Here is an 8,153-nt window from a genome sequence, read left to right on the forward strand (position 1 = left end):
TTCAACACTTTTATGTCTTTATAACCAAAGGAACGCTGAAAATTCACACTTAAATAAGTGATCACAAACAGACATGTCTAACAATGAATATTTTCTGTCTATTTAGATCCTGTTGAAGCTGTATTCTTCTGTTTTTCTGCATGTCATTGATCTGAACTAGTTCTATTTAGTGTCAAAGCTCGACTATAAAAACGAGTCTTGAGTCTAGTTTTCAAGATGGACGTGGAAGACGCTCATCTGATATTTAGTGTCAAAGCGTTCCAGAGTTTGTGAGCACAGACAGAAAAGACTCGCTCCTCCTGCATTTCCTTTAGACCTCGGTACCTCAAGGAGAAGCTGATCAGGTTTATAACCTCATTTGATCAATTACTATGACAAATATGTCATTAAATAGTCCCAACCTCATCAGTGTGGACACTATATATATATATATATATATATATATATATATATATATGAAAATAATATTTTTTAAGTTTTCAGTCTGTTGTTTTGTTCACTTTAAGCTGATCCTGATTTGACCCCATAGAACAGGGTGCACTGTTTAAGAAAAAAGCACCAGCATGATCACATGGAGAGCAGGAGAACTGCAATGTGGAAAGAGAAGACTGGATTCTGTCCTATTTGACAGAGATCTGGGGTGTTCAGATAGAGGCACAGGCTGTAGAAGAGTGGATAAAAAGTCACATTTTATGAGGGTCTCGATCATGTGGTCAGATTGAAAAATAAAATCATGGGTCTCTGATAATGTTTGGGGACCCATGCTTTAAATTATGAATCAAAACTTCCATACAAAACTGTCTGGACTTTAGACAAAGTACCTGGCAGTTCCTCACCCCTCCCTTCCTGAGGAACCGCGAGTCAGCTCTCTGAGTGAACAGGTTTGAGTCTGGACTTGTAACTCTGACTGATTTATTGAACCAAGATCCTATGATTATGACTGATGGGTCATCGGATCACTGATCAGCACCTCGCTCCAAAATGAATCATTAGACAGGATTCATGGAATCATGATTCAGCATTCATGGAATCATAAGTCAGGTCTCATGGAATCAATGAGCAGCTCGCCTTACTTTTCAGTTTTTTTACCCGTACAGGCTCAGAGCGAGACCGAGCTCACACCAGTCCATCGGAGCTGCAGATTGAGCAACAACTGGGGCTGCCAGAAATTATTATTTTAAGTCGACTAATCGGGTCATGCATAAAGTGGGTGTAAGAAACAAATCTTAACCATCATTGGCTTTAAACTAACTAAAAACTAGATAAATAGTATTACTTGTGATAACACTAGAGTGAATGCTGTAAACTGAATTTGGCCACTGAAAACGCTAGTGATGATGGCTGAAGATGCTGAAATTGATAGCTAAAAACGCTGAAGTTGATAGCTGAAATTACTAAAGCTAATAGCTAAAAACGCTGAAGCTGATAGCTGAAATTACTAAAGCTAATAGCTAAAAACGCTGAAGCTGATAGCCAGCTAAAATGTTAGTTAAATGCCAAATTAGCCTAAAAAACATTTAAGCAAAATTTGGCCAAAACAGCTAGCATGGTGGTGAAATATTAGCTAAATTCTAAAACAGCCTAAAAAAGCCCAAATTAGCCAAAATAGCTAACATGCAACTAAAATATTATCTAAATTCCAAAATAATCTAAAAAACAAAGAGTCTAAGTTAGCCAAAACAGCTAGCATTCAGCTAAAATATTAACTAAATTCCAAAACAACCTAAAAACAAAAAGAGCCTACGTTAGCCAAAACGGCTAGCATGCAGCTAAAATATTAACTAAATTCCAAAACAGCCTAAAAAAAAGACAAAAAAGCATAAATTAGACAAAATAGCCAACATGTAGCTGAAATATAACTAAACTCCAAATTAGCGTAAATAAATTCAATAACAGCCATAATAGTCCAAAGGCTAGCAGAATGTCAAACTTTTAATGTCAAACTGTAGTAAAACTTTCAACTTTACTACACTATTGACTTCATAAAACATAAACTAACGACTAATCGTGGCAGCTCCAGTTTCAACCAGAGCCGGTTCTGAGTTTAATGGTTCCCTAGAGTAAGAGAGACACTCAAAACCACACAACACCAGCCGGAACAAAACTAAGATGACTATACCATAACAATAACCAGCTATGATCAGTATTTACAATACAGAAAACTCCATAACTGGTAGAACAGCTTGCAGCAGAAGCAGTACAAACTGTCTGTTTTGGGGGAATGAATTATCCATGTTCTTTTAACCATTCAAATATTCTTTCATCATTATCTATTCCTGTTTTGTTCCTCTGATCATCTTTTGATCTTTATGTTCTTTTCATCGTGATGATGATGCTGTTTTTAGACTAAATTAAACAAAGCAGCAGAAGTTTATTTAATATTCACCTCTAAGTTTTGGGGAGGACCGCTAGTGCAGAGTAAGCCTGCCCCGACTTCCCATCATCCATCTGTTAACACAATCTCCTGCTAGCTTACAAGCTAACATTAGCGATGAAACTAAAATGGGATCAATATTGGAGCTATCCAGCTAGTCTGGATCCAGATAGCAGCTCAGACGAGGAAAACAAAGACGTTTACAGCGTACAGAGGACACACTCACTTTCTTGAATTGGGAGGGGCTGGTGCTCAGAGAGCAGAATTTCAGAGAAATGTTCAGAGATGGACTGACTGCACGGTGGCGCAGTGGTTAGCGCTCTCGCCTCACAGCGAGANTCGTGGCTACATTATGTTCTTATCTTTATGCTGTCCTTTATTTTGTTTTTATTCAATTATTTATTAAATTTGTTCTATTATGTTTTTAGCCTTTAATGTTTAGCGCTTTGCTTCAATTTCAAATTGAGCTACAGTGCTTTATAAAAAAAAGCTGATGATTATAAATGATATAAACGATAGAAGAGAAATGTCAGACAGACACTTTTCTATCACCTATGATACGTATCATCATATCACCCAGCACTAGTTCAGATCAATGACGTCAGTCAGAGGAGGCAGAAACACAGCAGAACACAGCTATAAAAGGATCCAGAGAACAGAAATGTTCACTGATAAAAATGACTATTATTGAAAACTTTTTTTCTGTGTGGGTTTTTAACATTTCTTAGGTAAAAAACATAAAAGTGTTGAATTCCCTGCTGAAATCCAGGAGAACAGCAGCAGAGACACAGACAGACATCTTTTTAGTCCAGCTTTGACATAGTTTTGACATGTCCACATTTTTTCATTGGATTTGATACATTTGACCAAATCCAATCAAATCTGATGAAGAAGAAATGTCCTACCTATGTGGTGGAGCTGAAGCTGTGGTTTCCAGCAGATATCCAGCAGTCTGCGCTGACGACAGAGCTCCTGCTCGTACTGGACGATGGTTCCTTCACAGAGTCTGAAGATTTCTTCAGCAGCAGCAGCGAGTCGCTCGCTGATCAACTCTCTCAGAGACTGAAGGGAAGACATGGTTCCTGCAGCTGCAGAAGATCTTCAGCTCCAACAAACACCAAAGTCCTCTGAACAGCAGCAGCTCCGATCATCTGCTAGTCTCACAATCACAGCCACGTTGTCTTTACGTTCAACACGAATTCACTCATTTACGATCAAATGCTGAGAGTTCCACACGAACCACGTATCGTCCTTTCTGTCCAAAAACCTCACAAACGTCCTAACGAAACACCGCCGTCCTCTCAGCACAAGCTAACGCTGCTAGCATGCTAGCTAGCGCCTCGTGCTGTTCTTCTTCTTCTGTGGTTTCTTGGCGGTTAGCAAACAGCGTCATAGTGCATTAGCGCCACCAGCTGGTCTGGAGTGAAAATATTACAAACTTCACTACCAACACGAGTTGGTAGTCCAGTTCTTCCAGAATATCTGTCTTTATGACTCGACTCATTATTTAGGATATTTCACTGTCATTAAGATAAATCTGTTTAAATTATTAAACTGCAGAAAAAGTCTTTAAAAAAATGAAGTTGAAAATGAGACCAAAAAATAATTTTATAATGTCTTTAATGTAACAACTATTATTATTTTTTTAAGCAATAACTTTTTAAAACATAAACAACAACAGATAAAACCATAAAACTCTTCATAAAAAGATCAATCAATGTAAAAACAAAAAAATTTCCAGTAAAGACATAAATTATCAATAAAAAACAAGATAAAAAAGAACAATTTTCCAAACAGGAGTTAAACCCTTTCAGTGTAACTTTGGGTCGGTGCAGCTTCTAACAGGTTCAGAGGAACAATGACGTCTGTGAGCAGAAACCTCAGTGTGAGGGAGGAGGAGCTTTCACCTGGAATCAAACCAGCAACACTTTCTTCAGGGTGACGACCGCTCCACCACAGACAGCTGCAGACTGACAGATGTTTGCAGCTGCTGGAGCTTCTTCAGATGAAACAGTGATGCTGGAAACAGCCTGATAGAGATGTTGGGAGTCCATCACAGGGTTTGGTCCAGAGCTCCAGTACAGTCTCTCTCCTCCTCCACCTTCATCTGTGAGGCAGCAGAAGCTCCTCCTCTTCTTCAGATGATGACACTGTCCTCCACCTGCAGCTGCACCTGCAGCTTCTCACAGACCATGAGGACTAATGGACAAGGTGTTGGACTGTGGATCAGAGGTTTGAGGGTTCAAGTCCCTCCATGGCTGAAAATTAAAGGTAAAGAAGTTAGTTCTTCTGGGCTGATGGACCAAACGGTCTAAACATCTGAATCCTGTGATAGATCGATGATAGAAAGACATGAAGGACAGTTTCATCTGAACTGAAACCATCAAGTTTTCTTCTCTCAGAAACGTGTTCCAGTCTAAAATCTTCCAGTTTTTGTGTTTATAGACTCTGGAGCTCTCTTCTGCAAACACCTCCAGATCCTCCACATCTGAAGGATTTTGATCTGATCCTGTGACACTGTCACCACATTGAAAGTGTGTTGAAAAATATGTAACCATGTTGTTAAAAAATCCTTGCAGGGGCAACATGCTTTCTGTATATTGTAAGAAATAAAGTGGCCAGTGTTTGTAGAAGGACGGACTGTTTAAAACAAATACAAAGGAACTTTAATAGGAAAACAAGGCCTGTTCACCTGGAGTAACAAAAAAAAAGACTGTCAAGGAAGGGGTGGGGCAGAAAAAGGAAGCCAGGTGTACCACAGAGACAGAGTCTGGAGGAGGAAGAAAGGAGAAGGCATGAGGATCCCCCCCCGACGTCCAGAGCCATTCTGTGTTTACCTGCTTTACGCCACCGGATTACCTTTTTCCTTTCTGTGGATGGATCATCGCATGGGTTTTTGCTTTCCATTTTTTCTATGTTTTTTCCCATTGGATGCCAACTTCACAGACTTGGACAGAAACCGGTGAGACCGAGCCTGTTTATTTCTTTTGGATTTTTCTACGCGTAGCTGGGACTGAGAAAAAGAACTGATCAATTTGAGAGACATTATTGAGTATTGTGTACATTTCTGCTTGTAAATGTGTTAATTGGTGGTGGACCTGTTAATTGAGAATTTGTTTGGGGCGTGGTTAAGGGTAATACGTATACACCAAAGGAAAACTTAAAGTGAGACTGTTGCAGAGTTTTTTTATGTGTTATGTTGAGGTTGCTTATACATTCAAGCAGTTAAAGTGCTTATGTGTACTCTTTCTCTGTGAGAGAGCAGAGAAAGTTGTTACAATCCTCCACATCTGAAGGATTCTGATCTGATCTTCCATATCTAAAGGATTCTGATCAGATCCTCCACATCTGGTCTGGACTTATTTCAGATCCTGCAGCTCTTTGGGTCAATTTCTGAGAGTTATCCGGGATCTGTGATGGACACAGGATCATGAAGATCTCTGGAGGACTTGCAGCCTTCAGATTGGTCCTCTTGCTCCTCTCCAACCTCCAGACACCTCTTTACTCTCTGTTCTTTTCTCCATGCTCAGTGTGATTCATCACAAAGGCTGACAGCATTTTATCTGCAGTTTTTAAAGAAGTTTCATCTAAATCCAGTAGAATCTGATCATTTTCTAGAAAGTCTGAAACTAGTAGAAACTTTCTGAGCATAAAGCCTGTTTTCTCCAGAGGACATGAATGAACAGAGTAGATGTTAGTGAGGAATGACAGAGAATCACTTTGATGCAGCTGCTGCAACAACACTAACTGCATTGAAGCAGGAGGGAGAAGGGAGACACCTGCTGGCTGTTTCCAGAACTGCATCTTAGTGTCTAAAGGTTCAAACTGAAAGCTGTCTGTCAAATTCCTGCAGCCTGTTTGGATCTAATAAATGCTCTTTTGAATCAACACTGTGTTTGAGATTGATTTAGTCTTCATTCTATCTTTGACTCACAAACAGACTTTAATCTTTAGCCTTCCCCTCATCCTGTTAAAGCTCTTCTAATATTCATGTGTTTGCTTCATTCTCAGTAGAAATGGGTTGAAAAGAGCTTTGGAATGTTTAGTTGGTGCTGATGTCTTTCTAGATGGGGGCAGAACAGATGAGAGCTCCTCCCTCCAACCAAAATTAAACTAGAGAAGTCAAACAACAGAAATACAGATCTATAAATCTATATCTATGTATCATTCTCAGGATATTTACACATGTAAATAGTTCAGTCATAATTATTAATGATAAATAGACATGCTAGCACTTATAAGTACAGAACATGACACATTTATACAACTAAATATGAAGTATTTTAAACTGAGTTTAATTAAGTGATTCTAGCAATAGTTGGAGGAAGCAAACAGATAATCCCAACCAACCATTAGACTAGAATTCATTTATCATTTTTCTATAATTATCATTATTCAGTTCTTAACTTCTGATCATTAAGAAATCCACAACTATTGAGATAATCAAGTGGAAAATATTAAGTACATATACATATAAGTAAATATAAGTACTTATATCTATATAAGAAGATATAACATTACCTCAGAGTATAAAAATTGTGTACACATAGTTACAATATTTTTAAGAAATGATTAAATATATACAACATGTAATCCTCAGTAATCCTTTATCTCATTCTGGAACATTTAAATAAAATACTTTGACTTACCAAAGAGTGAGCAGTGACTCTGTTTTAAACTGAATCAATAATGAACATTTTGGTTCAAAACCATCAAAACATTCCAGGACGCCACTTCCTGTCAACAAATCTACAAACAAGCATTTGCTCTAAATCATCTTCAATGACACTCAATGACCACTAACATGAGAGGAGAAAAGGTTTAGTGTATCTTAAAGAGATTCAAACAGACAAGAAATTAAACACTGTTTGTGCTTTTTCTGTTTGATGAAGACTTTCCTGTATTGAGATTTATTTATTTATTATTTTTAGTGCTTTCGTTTCCTTTTCCTTTAATATTCTGGTTATTTATTACTTGTAATTATTTCATTCTGCTTGCCATGTCCTCATTACTTTATACCGTGGTCCGGGTGAATACTGGATTCTGATTGGCTGCTGGGTGTGGATTAAAAAGTGATAAACCACTCCTAAAAAAGAAGTTCAAGAACATATATTGACAAATTAGTCAACCCTCCGCCCCATAATGATCGGCTTAACTTCAGTCATTTGTTTTTTTAATTAGTTATTCTCCCACTGATAAGACGTCACTCAGCATGAAAGGTGTCACCTTCTCATTTCTGATCCAGGTTCAACACTGACCTGACTGCTTTGGTTTTTGGTGTTTTAGTCATCATGGATGAAGACAACAGACATAGAATTACAGGGAAAAAATAAAAATAGTTTTCAAACTCTGAAATCGTAAACATGTTTAACCAACTTTAAATGAATTGAAAATGTATCATGTTCATATATTGATGTAATTGAACTGAAGCTGTGAAAGTGACCACATTTGTTCAACAACCGTCCGGCAACAAGAAACAAAGCAGATTTCTCCACATGTGTCTCCATCCAGAGGAACCTGCAGCAGCTGCTGTCTGGGATCCAGCAGAAGATTCTGGACATGCAGAGACTTCACACACAGCTGCCTCTGCCTCCAAAGAAGCTGCTGATCTGGTGGAGAGCTCAAAGTCTCTGCAACCAAAGCAAAGAAGCAGCCAGAGAACAGAAGCTCAGAGCTGAAGAAACCTCAGAAAAAGTCAGAGCTTCAGTTTGATCAGCTTCAAGAATCTTTCTGCTCTGGATTTAGTTCAAATGATTCTCTGCTGATGAACTGTCTCCAA

The 8,153-nt window shown here is 38.3% G+C and overlaps 1 protein-coding gene across 2 annotated transcripts in view; it reads right to left on the reverse strand.

Moving 5' to 3' along the window:
• LOC112138150 (zinc finger protein OZF-like) overlaps positions 1-8,153 on the reverse strand; it is a 24,288-nt gene that overhangs the window by 10,152 nt on the left and 5,983 nt on the right. The window contains exon 1 of one of the 2 annotated variants that reach the window (XM_024260727.2): positions 3,280-3,328. The exons of the other annotated variant lie outside the window; for it this stretch is intronic. The gene's annotated coding sequence lies outside the window, so the exon portion shown is untranslated. Of the gene's footprint in view, positions 1-3,279; positions 3,329-8,153 lie in introns of those variants that run through there. 2 annotated transcript variants of the gene reach the window in all.

This window comes from Oryzias melastigma, unplaced genomic scaffold, assembly GCF_002922805.2.
Source record: "Oryzias melastigma strain HK-1 unplaced genomic scaffold, ASM292280v2 sc00371, whole genome shotgun sequence".
In the NCBI taxonomy this organism is placed as follows: Eukaryota; Metazoa; Chordata; class Actinopteri; order Beloniformes; family Adrianichthyidae; genus Oryzias; species Oryzias melastigma.